The sequence below is a fragment of the Phalangium opilio genome, unplaced genomic scaffold, assembly GCF_054372755.1.
Source record: "Phalangium opilio isolate 3A_F unplaced genomic scaffold, DU_Popi_V2 ptg000031l_1, whole genome shotgun sequence".
In the NCBI taxonomy this organism is placed as follows: domain Eukaryota; kingdom Metazoa; phylum Arthropoda; class Arachnida; order Opiliones; family Phalangiidae; genus Phalangium; species Phalangium opilio.
In genome coordinates this window covers 8,443,299-8,462,432 of record NW_028324158.1, presented here as the reverse complement: position 1 = coordinate 8,462,432, position 19,134 = coordinate 8,443,299, and the positions used below count along the sequence as shown (strand labels likewise).

The following is a 19,134-nucleotide window of genomic DNA, read 5'->3' as shown; positions in this document are numbered from 1 at the left end:
ATAATATAAACCGATACAAACAGCATTTATTGTTTTATGAAACGCTCAAACAAAGACTGAAGAAGTATTGTATGCCCAACTTCTTATACCCTTCTCATATCGCTTTATTATTAACTTTGTACGTTGTAAGCGCACTTCTACAAATAAAACGATCGAGTTAAGAAAATTCAATTTCCAACCCCAAACAACATAGCAAAAGATCAACTCACAACCTAACCCTAAAACCAAAAGAACCCTTTTCTATTAATACATAGATAAATATACAGGGTGTTTCTAATAAGTCTGCCATAAATTAAGGGAGATGTTCATTGGGAAATCGATTTTGAGTCGAAAATGTAGCTTCTATCTCCATTTTGCCGTGCACAAGGGACACTGTTTTCGAGATTATTAGAAATAATTGTCTGTCAGTTTCTTAATTAAATCACGGATAGATGTAATTTTAGAAGTAGGAATGGAGAACAGAGTAATCTGGGCGAGCGTCATAGTCTTGGACCCCCTTACACGGGACGGAGGGGTATGAAAGAAGAGGCGGGTCATAGCGACAGAGGTAAAAAGGAATTACGTATTTTTCGCCGTCCCCGTCAGCAACGCCATCAAAACGTAGTTTAAGTGAGCCAATAAGATAATTTAAACTTTTCGTTACGTGTTGGAGGGAGGGACTATATACTGGGCTACGAGTCGGACTGAAGTAAATACTAACCGTTCTCTATTCCTACTTCTAAAATCAAATCTATCCCTGATTAAATTTAAGGTGTCACCCGTAAAATACTACGGACAATCTTAAATTGAAAACAGGATGGACCTGACGTCAAAATGTCATAGATAGAAGTTCCATTTTAGGCTATCAAAATCGATTTCCCAAAGAACATCCCCCTTAATTTATGCCATGCAGACTTATAAGACACACCCTGTACATAAAAACGCAATTTCCTGCTACTATATTGTATAAGAGAGCTCAGAGTAACGATTTCTAACGCGAGAAGTAGCGAAACATTGACTGGACTATCCATTACTTATCATCAACAATCTTAGCTCCTGTACATACACCAGCTCCGTAATCAAATTATATTTCTTTTGATTCTTTTTTTTTCAATTACCCAATCCAATACGTTGTACCTTAACGCCTAGACTGGCTATCTAGAGGGCTGGCCAGCCAGGTTTATAAATAAGAAATGACCACGCGGACAGACAGTGTACAATATAGTATAGGCATTAGACGGGGTTGGCCACTGGTCAATCAAACGCCTGGAATCCTTGCAACATTTATACTATTTAATCATGGTCAGTCGGATGTAACTCCCCAGTCCCCACCCTACGGTCAAAGAGGAGGTGGGGGGCGAAGAAGAGAAAGAAAGGAGCTTATATTGCCTAAAGGGAGACTATAATACGTTTAGCCGCGGGAGCTTGGTTCTTAAAGGGGTAATGGAATGGTTAGTTTCCTTTCTGACTCGATAACATACGTATATTTCAAGTTCTATCAGGGCAACGTTGGTATTTGTATTTCTGCCTTAGAAAGGTTTAGACTCTAAAATCTTACTAGGCAATTTTAATATATCATGGCAAAATTTGTATTATACTAAATGATTATTACATCTAATTCAAATTAAATTTGTAACTTTTTAGACATCATTTGGTTTATGTACTTATTTTAGGCTTAAATTTGAAATCACGTTCGGCATAATTTTATAATAATTTTAAATTATTTTAGGCGTAATTTTATAATAATTTTAAATTATTTTAGGCATAATTTTGTAATCATTTTAAATTATTTCAGGCATAATTTTGTAATAATTTAAATGGTGCTTGTATTGGTGCTTGTACTGGTGCTTGTATTGGTGCTTGTATTGGTGCTTGTACTGGTGCTTGAACTGGTGCTTGTACTGGTGCTTTGTACTGGTGCTTGAACTGGTGCTTGAACTGGTGCTTGTATTGGTGCTTGTATTGGTGGTTGTATTGGTGCTTGTACTGGTACTGGTACTTGTAGTGGTGCTCGTAACTATTTGTTACATTTTTAGGCCTCATTTTGTAACTATTTGTTACATTTTTAGGCCTCATTTTGTAACTATTTGTTACATTTTTAGGCCTAATTTTGTAACTATTTCCAACCATTTTAGACCTATTTTAGTAACATATAATGGAATATTCGCTCATTTCAGTATTTCTTTTCCAATAGACACTCTCCAAAGCCGAAGGGGGTTTGGTCCCCCTGACTTTTCGGCGAGTTTCGTTCGGCGTCAAACTCGCTGCAAAGTAATCTTGACCGTTTTGAAATGACCAGAAGAGCACGGTCGACTAGTGACCGATAAGGACAAATGCCTGGCCATACCGTGTCTCTTTACAGTAAGGTGGAAGTTACGGGAAAGACGACTAGCGGAGTCAAGTGTCCCCGTGTCTCAAAGGCATTAAGGAGGGCTTAATCTCGTTTGAGTCCCTCATCCCGCTGTACGACGGATCATCAAATATTCACCCTTAATATCCTACGGTTTCCCCTAGCACGCTCTAGCTCTTTCTCTCTCTCTCTCCCTCTCTTTTCCTTCCAGTTTTTATATTTTCTTTTTCTTACTTGAAGTCTACCATAGACCATAGCTATCAAGTTTAGTTGTCCAAATTGAAAGGAATATTAATACAACTTCAATCGTAGCAGAATACAATAACTCAATTTTATCAAAAAATAAAAATTATTGAAGTCTCAATTTTTGAAAGATTTAAAATTCGGTATGAGAACCATTTTGGTTGAAATAACAGGAAATTTACAACTTAAATGAAGGTGAATTAACTTTAACATGATTAATAAACTATTAGTTTAGTGTTTAACTTGGGCTACAAGTAAATTAATTCTGAACGAGTACTGTCTAAGGATTAGCATTACAAGAAATTTCTCTGACTTTTTAGTAATATCATGAAGTTATAGAAACGACAAAACGTGTACAATTGTTAGTAATATCATGAAGTTATAGAAACGACAAAACGTGTACAATTGACTCTTCTGGAATAGTAAATTAACAAGGCTTATTTCATCTATGATGACGTCAATATAAGAATAGGAAACAAGCTCCTAACACATCTCTCCAAGCATAATTGCGGAAAGATAAGAATTCTTTATGTCACTTCTATGTTTTAATATCGTTAAATATTTCAGATAATTTTAAAATTCAATACATGATATGTGTGATTTGTTAATGAATTGTGACTATTTTAGCACTATTTTCTAACTCTCTAAAAGACCTTCGTTATTATTTTTCATGCCTATACATTAACAATAAAGCTACAATATATTATTTTTAATTTATTTACTACCAGTGTTGCGACCAAAAAAAATATATACATTAATAATAAAAGTTACTACATTTTTCTTCTCAAGAAACCTACGAACAGGGACTTTCTAAGTTGAAACTAAAAGCCTGCGCATAGAAACAGGGAGGGTTAGCTTGCTGTAGAGCAAAAGTAGATATGTTTTCTATATCGTGGATATAGGATTTAGAGTTCTGTTTGTCGGGTAATGTTACGTGAAAGAAGGCAATGCCGGGAAGGCGTTCGTTGCAAGATGGCAAAAAAGAAAAAAAAAGAAATAAAGAGGAGGGGGGAGACTCGGAGAGGGCGTGAATCGGCGTCTGCTTTTGGTTGCCATTTTCTGCCCGTCGCGTGTAAGTAACTTCTGTCTGGCAAAGCTAAAGAAGAAACTAGTTTACCGAACGCTTTCTATGTCCACTTTTATATTATTTTTTATGATTTGAAGGTCAGGTTAGAAGAGTGTCCCCTTTTCATGTTCGATATTAAGGAGGTAAAGAGCACGCTTTCTTGATGCTTTAAGCGTGCAAACATTTTGTTACGATGCATGTCCAATTTCGAATTGAAATTCCGTGTTATAAATAGTGAATTTACAGTTTTTCAGTTATTGTTTATTGATTATTTGGTGTATTCCTTTGAAAAGACTTTGGTACCCTTTCAAACATCACTTAGTGACTTATTGTAGGTGGTAATAAGTTTAATTACTTCGTATAATAGAGGTAGTTTTGAATAGTTAGTGCCTTGTAAATTGTTCAATAACACTTATGTCGAAACTTTATCTACGAATAGATTATCAAACAAGAAAGCCTTTGATATGTAAATAAATTTCCATGATTGTCACATCGCGAGCAGTTTTACCAAATTTCGGGCTATTGGTGCTTGTACTGGTGAGTATTAGTGCTTGTACTGGTGCTTGTATTGGCACTTGTACTGGTGCTTGTATTGGTACTTGTACTGGTGCTTGTATTGGTACTTGTACTGGTGCTTGTATTTGTACTTGTACTGGTGCTTCTGGGCGTTACGCAATTGGTCAGAGGTGCAATTTCAAATTATAGATGAAGTGTATGAAACTATTTTGCATTTTAAAATCACTCTGAGACGCGTATTTCATAAATGTTTCTCTATAAGCAGATTCTTATAACTAGTAAAATAATCAACATATAAAAAATCACTTCCGTTTCCTTTTCATCCTCCCTTCAAAGAGTTACGTATTCTCATTAAAACTTGACCTCTGACCCTTCAGTTAAAGTTCAGGCCGTACTACCACCAACATTTAATTTCCCAAACAAAACTTTATCAGAACAAAACACGGCCACGCCATTAATTATCTCGCGTACCCACACCCCGCACCACTACGATGGATGTTTTTAAATCTAAGAAACTTTGGAAGGAAAGAAGAACTCCAAAATGCGTAAACTAATCTGGATCATTTTCAGACCTCTTCACAAAATATATTCCCTTCTTAAGGAACAAAAAAAAGAAGGATCCCTTTGAAATGAATAAGAAAGTGGTGGGATGCGGAATAGGTTGAAATATTCCTTCTTTAAAAGGATGTGAGAAACAGAAGAGAGAAAGAGGGAGAGAGAGCGTTTTAAATCGCTTTTAAGCCTCTCGGTCAGACAAATGGCGTCTTAAGCGCCTATTGACTCCGATCACTGACCGGAACTAAGCGCATTCAGACCATCTAGAACATCCACCAGGCCTCAAAACATAGACTAACTAAGCAAAGGCGATGCAATGCTACTCTACGCATTTCTCTTGTGGAAAACATACAGAGTATAAAAATGTTTTCGCTCAAAACCTCCCTGAAATTTTTCATTTAGTAGTACGTCACACCCTCCCAAGTCTTACCGCTGTTCTGGTAGCCATATTGGGTGGTCTTAGCTTCATTCCTGCTTTAAACCCACCAATATGGCAGCGTAAGACTCAGCTCCTCCTCCAACTGAAAGCTCTCTATAGTTTAAGTACCCTGGCTTGATGCCATGTCTAGCATCTTGGTTGTCCACTTGTCCACATCCTAATCAATGTTTAAGAAAATAAGGTGGTCAAACACCAGATTACATTCTACCCCACGACGTTTGTAAATAAGGTTATATTCAAATTCAATGCTTCATAATTTGACGAAACCGCCTCAGTTATTTTTACCGAGTCGTGAGTCCATAGTACTTGCATCCCTATCATTCCTCTAGTCCGAAATTTTGCCAAGTTGGCCGTACAATCAAATTCCCCTTTTCTCTCTCTCTCTCTCTGTGTGTCTCTCTCTCACTCACTCTCGTCCCACTCGCACGTGAATTTTCTAATTTACATAAAAGGAGTAAAAGGAATATAAGGGGTTAAGATTCTCTACCTAATACCCCCTCGCATGCACCATCCATGGATTTCGGTGGTAAAACGTGCATGGTCAGGACAGACAACTATTACTAGATTTGGCGGCAAAAGGAATTTTCGAAAAGGATTTCTAAAGTGGTCGCGGAACACTAATAGAATGACGAATAATAAATTTGGCTCCTAATTGAATGGATGGACGGACGAACGGAGGAAAAATTTTTAAAAAAGAGAATCTAGTACCGATTTAGAAGCGTAATTCGTAATGGTCTAAAATGGAGAATTTTCTCTATAAAGTCCCAGTCAAGGGAGATTTATAAATTTCGTTTTCGTGAAAACGAATGAATTGTTGCTGGAGTAATTGTTTGAGAATTTGGTCTTTTCAAAATTCATTATTGTATAATAAGATGTACGTAGGGAGATTGGCCTATATAAAGTGGAAAAAATGTAGAACACAACTTAGGGATTAAGAAACGCTTTCAAAAAAGTTGGGCTTCACTAAAAGATTATGTGTCACAACTCTGAATTTAAAAGCGATTGTAGGGATTCTGTTGAATATATTAAAGCGTTACTCCTTCTCTTTCCAGTGGTACTAATTACTTTGGGTTACAACAATCAGGGATAAAGAAATGAACAAATGTTCAATCTGAAATGTCTCGCTCTGAATTCAATTGCTAGATGAAAGTTGAGTAAACATACTGAGATAAGCGATAACATACTGAGATAAGCGATAACATACTGAGATAAGCGATAACATACTGAGATAAGCGATAACATACTGAGATAAGCGATAACGTACTGAGATAAGCGATAACATATTGAGAAAAGCGATAAATATTAACACCGATACTGCTATCAGAGCCCAAGAATTTATACCAGAATAACAGAGTTCGGAGAATGAACTTTAAAAGAAAATACACTAAATTAACAGCATGGCATAGAAATAAGTGCATTCCACTACTTGCATTTAATTGAAGTCTCTAAAACCATCTTCCCAAGGCAAATTAAGGTTTATTTTAATAGTGCAGCGTCCCTTTTGCTCGTATAAGTTAAATTGCAATCATCATTTCAAGATAACGCCTAATGAATTCTACATATCTGTTACTCCAAATCTTTAACAGTTGGTATAGACTTTATCATTTCAAACGCCCCATCATACTTTTCTATACATTTTCACAATTAAAACCTAACGTACACATCTCCAGTTACATTCACAGCTCCATACAATACAACAATACAATTCATATTTCAGTACAATGGAAGTTGGAACCCCGGGCTAGGGGCATCATGTATACATACATACCCCTGAGCATGCATGGATAGTAAGTATATATTTCCCAACACCAAATTATTATTTACGAGGTAAATTTTTCCCCGCCACATTAACAAGGACCTCAAGCGTTCCTAATACGGAAGGGGACGCACCCCAAGTTACCCCAAAGCGAACACCCACGCCATAGGAAAGGGTGAAAGCAATCTAATATTTACATATTGGCCGAAAGGGTTAATGCAATGAAAGGTGTCAAAGGGGAAATTTCAAATTTGAAATAGAAAAATTCGTGTCTTGAATATCGCAATTATATACTTCGCTTTATTAATTGATTCATGTCGAATATGTAACGTTGGAAATTTAGGAGAAATTCGTTGGTCTGTACGTGGAAATATGAGTAATGAAATTAAAGATACATCGTGGGTAATAATGACAATATTTTGATAATGTTAACCTTCTGATATAGTGGTAGGTATAGTTATTCCTGCACATAGCCTTTAGTGTACTAGACTGCCACAGACTATAAATATTAACCTATTTTACTTCGTAGTCCATGCAGTTTTTAATAAATTTAGCATTCGTTCGTGCTTTTTAAAGCACCTAAACTAAGCATTTAGTGCACACAACTCAACATGGTTTAACAGAATATATAAACCTGAAAAAATAAAAATACAGTAATTTCGTTTTTCCAAAATATTTTTCGTATAATTCTTCAATGCTGGTAAACAATTTCGGAATTACCTACGACTCTACCTCGTGTATCTTTTAATTCCCTCAATTTCCACGAACAAAACCATGGCAAGGAGACACGAGACAACCCGACCCGACCCAACCCAACCCCACATCGTCAACTGTCGACGTCTCGAGCAACTCCTCAAATGAGCCTTGAAAACCCTTTTATACCCGAAACCAGTTGAACCTCCATACATGATGCACTAGCTACGAAACTAACCCTTTCCCTACCATGCAGAAAGACCGAAAAAAAATGGATCCAATGTCTATTATGATTCACCAAGACGAAAATGCCAGTATGTCCACCCCATCATCGTTCCCTTTTCAATGCTAAAGGCATGATGATCATGATGGTATTGAACTTGAAGCGTAACCGTCAGAACACCCCTGAAGCAACTGCCCGAGGAAAGCTTTTGCCTGACACGTGTCAGTCTTAATGAATAAAGGGCGTTGCGGTTGTCCATGCAACTCGAATGAGTAGCCCGGGAAATATTTTAGTGAAATTAAAAGTTCAAATTGCGTATCTTGCCCAGGATGATATCCAACCCGGGGTCCGATTGAACGGGGAAACTATTGAAAATGCCCCGTATTAGGGATGTACTAGTTTTATCCGAGCCTCATGGCGTCGATATAGTCACTGGTGTGTATTAAATTGAGGGAGGAACAGTTTTATTTGCTTTAATTTAAGGTTAATGGGCTAACGGCAAGAATGAAGCGCAGGGGTAAGCGGTGAAGTAAGTGTTGTTCTTTTAATTAAAGCCGTAGGAGTTGAGTCATCTTCATGGATGGATGGGGTTTTATTTTAGACAAACACCCCTTTATATTATAGATGAATGATAAATGCGAGTCATTATTTATAATAACACCTTTTTGGGTTAATTGAGTCGCAATAATTTTATCTAAAGCTGTATATTTTTTATAATACTGCGTAAAATTATAACTGAGGGGAAGCCAACATTCAGGGGAACAACTCTAGTGTATTTCTCCATAGCGCCTGTAGAAATATTTAACCCGCAATACACCAATGTTCAGGAGGAAGCAACACACCAGGCGTTTGTTATTCTAAATTTTCATTTTTAAATTTGTTTTATTAAATACTATCATATAATTAGACGGATAATATTATATAATTTCAAATATTGATTAAAACTAAGGTGTAATCAATCTATTCAGATAGTGATAAATTATGAGGTAAATTATCAGTTTTAAAAGTGGTTTTAGGAATTTTAAAATTAATTCAAATGTAAATTATATAACTTTAAAATATATCGGCACTTGAACCCAGCATTAATTGACTGATTTTTGAGCATAGATTCGAAGTTTTTTACAAAAAAAAATTACCTTATAAAAAATACTATATAGTAAACATAAATTGTTAAGTGTGTTTTAGTGTTAAGTGATTTAGCTTAAATTCAGCATTGAAATAGGTTGACCTAATAATAAAATTTCCTGCCGAATACAGATATATCATACATAATAAATCTTAATAGAGATAGGTATATTAAACTATATTTTTAATACAAAGCAGAATTAAGATTAAATTACGTTAACAACGAGCTAATACATCAAAACAGATATTGACTTAATACCCCCAAATCCATTAATTCTGATCTATACCCTTTCAGAACCGAAAACAGAAAGCCAAAAACCACACGAGCGGAATACAATATTTTGAATAGAAAGCTCGTATTATTATTGCGTTCGTCGCTTTTCAACCAAAGTTCGCTTCAAATTTCGGATTTCCCTACAATAACGAAAGGAGAGACCGTAAACCGTACGTGGCTCAACTTGGGCGCGCGCGGCCCTTTTCCATTTCAGTCCATAAAAATGTCCTTTAGGAAATATGCCCTGGCGCTATACATACACCGGCTATAGCCCCTTTTAAAGTGCCTTAGAAGTTAGGCTCGCATCGCATTCCTAAACTAAACCCCTCTTAAATTTCAACTCTATCAAAACGGAATACGCAGTATGGTTTAGATATTCGTAAACGGCCATATGCATGCTTCCAAGAATCCAGTGGTACCATTTTCACTGAGCAGAGATTCTCTTCATAAACGGTATTAGTTCAAATCAAATCAGTTTGGGCATCGGTTTATAAGATATGTTCCATAAGTATGACGACAACTACTATACTTCGTAATGAGAGCTGTAGTTCGAGAACTGTTATGTTGGTGGAAAAACTTAATGAAGTTTAAAATGTTTATTTACGTAAGTTAGTTAAAGGGTTCTAGCAGCCTACATGAGATCTAGCTTCAACACTGAATCACTCTATATCTAGTATACTCCCGTTTATAGTCTTTCTCTAAGATTATCTAGTTCAACCTTTGACCTCACTCTCGTTATCTAACAATATAGATTTCTTTAATAATACATCAAGAACGACGCGAGAATTCACTACACTCGGTTAATTTTGCAGTCCATCTAGATCCTATTTAGTCTGTAGTAAGCCTTTGACAACTAGCGCGTCGATCACCAGGCGTCGCTTTACCCCGAATCTATGACCTACTTCAATCACTTCATGACAAGCTCCTGTTTGTAACCACTGACAAACTTATGGAACATATCATAAGAACTTCTGCAACGTTTCATCCATCAATAACTGTGGGTTAACCTAACTATTGTAGATAATAAAATGGTCGTATTCAAATAGCTAAACCACACTGCACAGATCCGTCTACGAATAAAATAGATCGTAGCGTGATGCAACTCCATGCTCCGAAATCTTCTATTATACAGTAGAATCTAAGCTCTAAATTTGAATGGAATCGTATTCTATCTCGTGTTAGGCCAAGATTATAAGGAATAAGGCTTAATTTAGTATCTGCTTTGAAGCGCAAAATCTTGGAATTAATATTTGAAATATATTATACTTGCTTTAAATCAAGTCGTGCTGCTGCTGCTGATGCATATTTAAAATATTAAGAACTGGGTGTTTAATTGTTCAAAGTAAAGGAATAATTTGGGATTTCTTTGATTTGACTCATTGAGATTGGGATCATATTATAGATATCAAGAAATTATGTGATATTGTGTAGTATACTTTAAAAGCCTTGTATTTCAATTCATTAGACATTTTTTACAAAAGTTTGGGGGTAAAACGGAGTTTGGTGTCTGACCACCTTGACCTTGTTTGCTTAAGAAGAAACATTGATTGGTATGTGGGCAACAATGATGTAAATAAAGATATGGCTTCAAACAATACTGACCATCCAAATTTGGTGCAGGACTGGTAATGTTCAAGGCCCAGGATGAGAAATAAGGCATTGGCCCTGGTCAAATGTCCACTTTAAAACTTGAATACTTGGGGGTCTACTGGCCCTGTGGTCACTTAATTAACTAAAAAAGTTCCAAGATTAACCATTTTAAGTGGCCAATGTCCAGTTTTTTTAAATTAAACGTGCTTGGGCTCTACAGGCCACATGTCCAGTTATCCTTATGTTTCATTCAACTTGAAGCTCTCTCTAACGTATTTGTTATCCACATACCCATCAATGTTCCTTCCAAACCCTGAATCAATCAGACGATGTTTCGACTTCTTTTGAGGTCAAAAGTGGTTAGAAAATGAAAGGTGGTTACATACTCCTCTCCACTCTTCCTGCATTGTCTCAACTTTCCCAAACCGAACACAAAAAAAACCGATATATTCATTCATTCATTCACATCTATCACGCATTTAAAAGAAAATTCCATATTTTCTTATATATAAATCTTAAAAATTCTTCAATGTCTTTCGACAACTGGACAATCGGAATCCGGGGGGCTTCAACATAATATAAAGCGTTTTAGATATAAAAAAAAACGCCGAAAAACCTACTATATCTGAAAATGCACAGAGCAAGTACAAGGTACGGGGGGGGGAATCTCTGGTGACTCAACGTGACATTCGACAATCGGCTTTGGTGAAAAATGGTTGACCGAGGATGCAATCGTCGGTCCTGGCATAGAGTGACCTCGAGGGAATTTATATTTCCCGCGCTATGAATTTTTTCCCGGTCTTTCTTTTTACCAAAATCCGCTGCTCCTACCCCCCTCTAAGCATCATTCAGAGCCCCTCATTTCTAACAGAAAATATTCCTGACGTCATGTCACGTGGCGATTTTTGGTACGCGGTGGTTTTTATTCCCCATTGGTTGCTCAAATACTCAAGATAATTCCTTTTCCACAAGGCCAAGGAGGGATTAAATTTAAAATTAGCATATCCATAAAATCCAAAAAGAAAAAAAGAAGAATTTACTGATAATTCTGAAATGAGCATTGAAATATAGACAACTAGCTAAGCTACCCAGTGTTATCAGATGGTTTTAATGGATAGGAAACTGTGAAGAGTTTCTTATCGACTTGGAAGGGGTTGTTCATAAAGTCTAGATTAGGGCGATCAACCTTGATAAGAACAGAGATAAACTACCTACTTCTAGTGTTACTCATATTAAAAATGCAGTTTGGTCAAAACCGTTATCATTTCTGTATCTTCTTTAAAACAAATTCAGGCTTGCAATATTCATGGAATCTTAATTAAATTCATGATAAAACTAAAGATAATCTCACTTATAATTGATTTAATTTAATATAAAAACAATATATTTGCGAGATCGAGCTTTTAGTAAGCAAACTGTATTTTTATTTAAATGGCTTCGAATATTCTACTCAAGATTTACGGTTTGGTTTAAATTTTTTCTTCATATTTGGCCAACTTTAAAAATATTAAAATTGGAAAATAATCCCTATTTATTAGCTATTACTTTTTTATTTTTCAGTGTTTAAATGTTGATAAGCTTTTATATGTTCCTAGAGTTTCTGAGCGTGATATATTGCTTAGGTTTTTGGAAATAATCCCAACGGCAAAGTTTTGTCATTTGGAAAATAGCTCTCCAGTTCGGATTTTATTGCTATAAGCTGGAAAAGATTTGATTCTGTTGGACTTAACATTTCGTTGTTTTTCAGTTGTTTACAAAAGAACTTCTTTATGTCAATATGCAAATTTTTATAGATTTGAAATGATATTTAGCTCGTGTTATAGGGGCCTTTCATAGCAGCCAGTCTGCTTAAAAGTCTGTCAACTGCTGGTGTTTTTATATAAAAAATAAATGCTTAGAGGATAATTTAATTAGAGATAGATCAGTGTCATTATATAAAATTTGAAACATTTTGGATTGATATTTAGTTGTTCAAGTTTGGAAGTGAAACTTTCCCAGCAGCCAATCATCTTAAAGTTTGTCAAGTGCAATGCATGCGACTGCTGTTTGGATAAATTTAAACTATAAATATAATTAAAAGTCGTTTATTCTAAAGCGAGCGAATTCCTAAGACGGATTTAGCGCCTAAGTCTAAAATTCTTAGAATATTTTGGACATAATTTAAATCTCTCCTCCCCCCACCGTATAGTAATTATAATATTTATGAGGTTACTTTAAATTAAATCTTAATATTTACGTATGTATGTATATATAAATATATATTTCGAAAAGGTATAACTCCCAAGACATGATTCAAATTACTTATTAATATATTTTTATGAAATTATTATTATTATATAAGTTATTTAGATCAGAGACGGTTGGTAAACAAACTGAAAAGTATATTTAAAGATGTTTTCATATGGAGATCAAGAAGCTAAGCTACGGTTTTGCAATTTTCACGAAATTTTATAAAGTCTATTATAGTTGAACGGATTTTCACAAAAATATACAATATACAATATAACAATAATTATTAAAATCAGGCATAGATTTAATTTTAGAAGTAGGAATGGAGAACAGAGTAATGTGGGCGCGCGTCAAAGTCAAGGACCCCCTTCCCCGGGACGGAGGGGTATGAAAGAAGAGGTGGGTCGTAGCGACAGAGGTAAAAAGGAACCACGTATTTTTCGCCGTCCCCGTAAGCAACGTCATCAAAACGTAGTTTAAGTGAGCCAATAAGATAATTTAAACTTTTCGTTACGTGTTGGAGGGAGGGGCTCTATACTGGGCTATGAGTAAATACTAACCGTTCTCCATTCCTACTTCTAAAATTAAACCTATCCCTGTTATTTGGCTTCCAAACGATGAACATATCGGGTATTATATGTGATTATAATGAATCATTAAAGATCCCTTTAATTTTAAAAAGAAATCTACTAGTGCGTCTCTCCGTATTCAATTCCATGAATTAGAGATGATTTCCAAATAAAATCTCAATGCCAATTCATCGAAATTTGAAAAAAAAAACCATCCCATCCATTCCATCCTCATTATTTAAATATTAATAAAAACACAAAAGTTGTATATGTAAAGAGTTCTGGAAACTAGAGTTCTCCTCAAAATGAAACGAAATTAATAAAACTGCAGAGAAAAATAAAATATGTTTCGCTGCATGGCCGCGTGGTTTTTGGGGTTTTCTTCAATGGGTTTCCTCGCTAACGTTCTAAATTTTTATTTCTTTCATAGCGAGGAGGAAAACGCATCACCTGCTGGAATTCCCAACGGATTCATCTCCATTGATATCGTTTCACCGCCCTTTAACTGATAACATTTTAATATTCATATTTTTTCCCAAGCAGAAGTAAAATCCAACAAAGTGCCTATTGCGCCTTTAAGAGCGCGCCAATATTGGTAAAGAATAAAATGTCAGGGTTGGTACAACTCTTGGAAAACCGATATTCCTATATTTCCTGGCTTTTGTTCCCGAAATTTCCAGGCTTTTGTCCCCGAAATTCCCAGGCTTTTGTCCCCGAAATTCCCAGGCTTTTGTCAGAGAAATTTACAGGCTTTTGTCAGAGAAATTTACAGGCTTTTGTGAATCAATGGCGCTAAAAACTGCGCCACGATACAAGATCTTGCACTCTCTTTGAGCTTATTTAGTTGTCAATTTAAACAAACGAGCATAAAAGGATTTCACCGCACCCACGTGGTCTCGAACCCGGGGCTTTTCAGGGGTGAAGCGGATGAGATAACCACTACACAGCAGATACATATACAAAAGGGAATCGTTCGACTAAATCTTATGTGAATTAAAACTAACTATAAAAAAATAACTGTATCTGCGCACTATCTTCATTATACAAGACTACATTGGGTACTTACCATCTTTGAAGATAGATCTTTCAGGCGCCGTCATTCAATGCCGCTACCAACTGCGCCATGATACACGATGTTGAATTCTATTTGAGCTAATTTAGTTGTGAATTTAAACTAAAGAGCATAAAAAACTTGGCCACACCCACGCGGCTTTTTTACAGGCTTTTGTCCCTGAATTTTACAGGCTTTCGTCCCTGAAATTTACAGCCTTTCGTCCCTGAAATTTACAGCCTTTTGTGCCTGAAATTTACAGTCCTTTGTCCCTGAAATTTACAGGCTTTGTCCCTGAAACTTACAGTCCTTTGTCCCTGAAATTTGCAGTCCTTTGTCCCTGAAATTTGCAGTCCTTTGTCCCTGAAATTTACAGGTTTATCCCCTGATACTTCCAGGAGCAAGACGACCCAGTAATTGCAGGATGTGGTTTATTTTGAAATAATAACTATGGGCTTAGTTATTTTTAGTTGGAGCAACCTCTTCACGGCCAATCTTACTCGAGTCTCACAAACTTTCCTGATTCCCCTTCCAGGTATACATTTCCAGGTATCTAAAGATTTTCCAGATTTGCATAAACCCTGAATGTATATACTTTCTCTCGAATTGCAGAACGTTCTTTAGCACGCGTGTTTCGAAGAAGAATTTAAGACTTTTCCCCAAAATGAATTTCAAATAAACTTTCTGACGAAAATAGAGGAAAGAAAAACGAATTTCTCTTTAGTTTACTCACCGAACGAACGTTGGGAAGATCTACAGTGGATCGAATTCGTTTCACTGATAGAGGATGGGGTGTCCTCTAGGTGCAATTCCAGACTGTAAAATAAAAAGAAATCATTTTAAAAATTTATGTTTCGCTGTTTTCTTTTTGTAAACATTTAAGAAGAGGTATGTACGTAATAGCAGAAGGCGATAATAGAAGAAGGATGACACTCTGTATCCTCTTAATACTTTAGTTATGTAATTCATGATTTTTCCCAGGCTCATGCACATTTTTGTTTGCCCTCCTGCTCATCAAACTTCAGATGTGTAGTTATCGCACCGTGCGGTGTGAATTCTATAACTGTTCAGTGTACTAAATCCTCAGCAATCAATTGACAAACCATGATTGTCTTGACGTGGGACAAAAACGCACAAACGCATGCATGCGCCTTGGCAAATAATTAAGCGCTATAGTAATGATGAGGGAATTATTTATCACATATGTGATTCAGTTTAGTAACCTTTCTCCAAATGTAAAATGATGTTGGGAAGAACCAAGGAATTTTCAGAACCATGCAAATTCCCTAACTTTTCTGAGATTTTCCCTCAAATTTTAAGACCGAAAGTGTAAACGTTTACAGCACGTTTTAAGTGCTTATAATTAAATAAACTCTCTACATGAAGTTTTCCAATGTATTTGTTGCACCAAAATGAATAAGAAACATTTTAACTATAAATAACAGTCCAAGAGATTTTTTAAAGGCATTCACTTTATAAAAACAAATCTAGACATTTTTAAGGATTGCACTAGAGTTTTCTGTGTTAAGAGAGGACGAGGAGAAACTTTCATTACTCTTAAATAAAGACTTATCCCCAGAAATTTTACCAATTAAATTCAAATTCCCTGACTTTTCCAGGTTTTCCCTGACCCGTGGCAACCCTGACCATGTTACAATTACCACGAATTATGGTACACTTCTCTCTAAAACTTCTGATAAAACTGAGATTGGAAAACTATGAACTATTCATATTCTACCCCATAGAGAGAGAGAGGATACAAAAATAACATCGTTACCCAATCAATTTCGACGCAACGTCAATCCGTCATTGTTATGGGTTAAGACGCAATGTTTACGACGACCACAACGATTATTTTAAACGTCAGTGTCACGTGGTCCACAAAAAAGAAGCAACGAGGCATTATTACCCGCCAAAAATCTCGCGAAGAAATAAAATAACAGTCCAAGGGGCTCGACACTATTCAAAATCATGCCGATTTTCACTTTACAAACACCAAAAACAAGCATATATCTGACCCCCTCGGCTACTGTAGAGAGTGGCCCTCCTATGGGTCATTGTTCTTCTATTTATACGCGAATGGACGGAAGGAACCAAAAATAAAGGATGCAAAAAAGAAGAAAGAGAGGGGGAAAATACACATCCGCCTTGGAGAATAAGAATCAGCTCCGAAAATCAAAGTTCGACCTTTTTTGGCAAAAGAAAAACATAATGGAGCACCCATCTGAGCTTCTAGCATCCTAATGGAAACAACTTCCTATATATGTAAGTTACTTCCTAAAAAGAACGATTCAGAATCAGAGGATATACAACGGAATATTTCACTTTTGGGTATTATTTTACACTTCAACCTGTGTTAAGAATTAGTGTATTTATAAGATACAATCCATAAGTTTGTCACTGGTTACAAATTGGAGCTTGTCCTGAAGTGATTGAAGAAGGTCATAGATTTGGGGTAAAGCGACGCCTGGTGAGATAGGCGCTGTCAAAGTCTTAGTACAGACTAAATTGGAAGATGGACTGCAAAATTAACCACCGAGTGCAGTCAATTCTCGCTTGTCGTTCTCCCTCGAACTAGCTCGAGCTGCTAGTCTCTAGCATAGGTAGTGTCATATTTATGGAACACATCTTATAAACTTATGGTAGACCTCAACACAGGAAAAGTAGGAAGATTTCCCACTTCTGATATTAGTTAAACTGTTAACATTTTTCTAGATACCATGTTTATATACCTCTTTGGGTATTTTGAATAAAAATTAACGGTGAACTTAAAAACTAGATCACACTCGAATTAAGCTGGAATCTTTTGCAGTTTACTGAATAGACCCAACCAACAAATAAACAAGTTGGTCGGGTCTCGCCTCCATCTAAGGGGTAGGATCACGTGTCTAACAAAGTTGACTGTCATTGAGCGACAAAAATAAATCTCTTATTTTTCTGATTGGATTAGAGTCTCACCCTTGGGGTAAAACAGGTTCTGCGCATGGCAATATCAAGCCAATCAGGTTATCCCTTTCTCGCCTCAAAACCCGAGCACGACACCTGAGCCGTTATAAAAATTCAAAAGACAATTAAAAATACATATTTTTTTTTTGGTTAATTTCGAATTGCAGGTGTAACACGTATCATAGTTTCAAACTTGTAACTAAGTTCTAATTACCCAAACGAAGGAAAATTTTGCCTTAATTTAAACGCTAGTTTCTCAGGAAGCCTCATTAGATAACAGCTTGTATTTAAATTAGATTTCTGTCGAGCCTCTAGCGACACTACTCTTGCAAATTGAACTCTGATAGAAAATTACCAATCGCCCGAAACTAGTAAAACTTGGCAGGCAAAACTCATTAAATCCTAAGCCTAAATTAGCAACAACTTCTTTTTATCACGTTCGAACACTCCCAAGTGCCTCAAAATAACCTAAAGTTTAACAAATATACTTTTATTAAAAGTTTATTTGATTATAACCTATTTTGTCACAAATAATGCTTTTAATCACTTTATTGGCAATGTTGTTTACCAAAAGAAAGAGTATAAAGTTTAAAGGTAGAATGAAGGAGCAGTTTTTAATCACTTCAGATTGATAAATTTACATCAAAATAATTAATTTTATGTAAACTTTCAAAGTCTGCAGCCGATGTTTTTAAGCCTAAATCCAAAATTCATTTTAAGCCACATCGTAGTATACGATGAGGCTCTTAGTTTGACCCGAGCCGTAGTAGTAGTAGTAGTGGTCGGAGTTTTCGCTTTCGTTATCGTTTATTTTAGGAACTCTATATTACCACAACCCACTCATAGGGGTAACTGGGCTCGGTTAGAGATTTAATTTTAATTAAAAATTTTTTCTCATCGCTTCCGGGAATCGAACCCGGGTCGCTCACGCAGAAGAAAGACATTCTACCACTGAGCCATAGAGACATCATAGTAATCACGAGTTTTTATCCTTAAGTTTTATCTCTAAAATGTCGCGGTGATGTGGGGTGGGGTACCTCTTAATCTGTGGGGTCGGATACTTTTGAATTTTTATCTGTGGGGTCGGATACTTTTGAATTTTTATCTGTGGGGTCGGATACTTTTGAATTTTTATCTGTGGGGTCGGATACTTTTGAATTTTTATCTGTGGGGTCGGATACTTTTGAATTTTTATCTGTGGGGTCGGATACTTTTGAATTTTTATCTGTGGGGTCGGATACTTATGAATTTGTATGTTTGGGGTTTTTAGCCACATCGTATCTTTGGGGTCGTATACTCCACCAGACTTCATTATTTAAAATTAAAGTGGCGAATTTAATTCTTAAACGAACTTGTATCTTTGCGGGGTCGGATACTTCTGAACTTGTATCTTTGGGGTCGGATACTTCTGAACTTGTATCCTTGGGGTCGGATACTTCTGAACTTGTATCTTTGGGGTCGGATACTTCTGAACTTGTATCTTTGGGGTCGGATACTTCTGAACTTGTATCTTTGGGGTCGGATACTTCT

General features: G+C 36.1%; 1 long non-coding RNA gene across 1 annotated transcript in view; it reads right to left on the bottom strand.

Annotated features, from left to right (window-relative positions):
• The window catches only part of LOC149690424 (uncharacterized), a 121,150-nt gene that overhangs the window by 89,459 nt on the left and 12,557 nt on the right, over positions 1-19,134 (bottom strand). Inside the window, exon 2 of the long non-coding RNA XR_016383735.1 lies at positions 15,392-15,474. This is a non-coding gene — a long non-coding RNA (uncharacterized LOC149690424). The remainder of the gene's footprint in view (positions 1-15,391; positions 15,475-19,134) is intronic.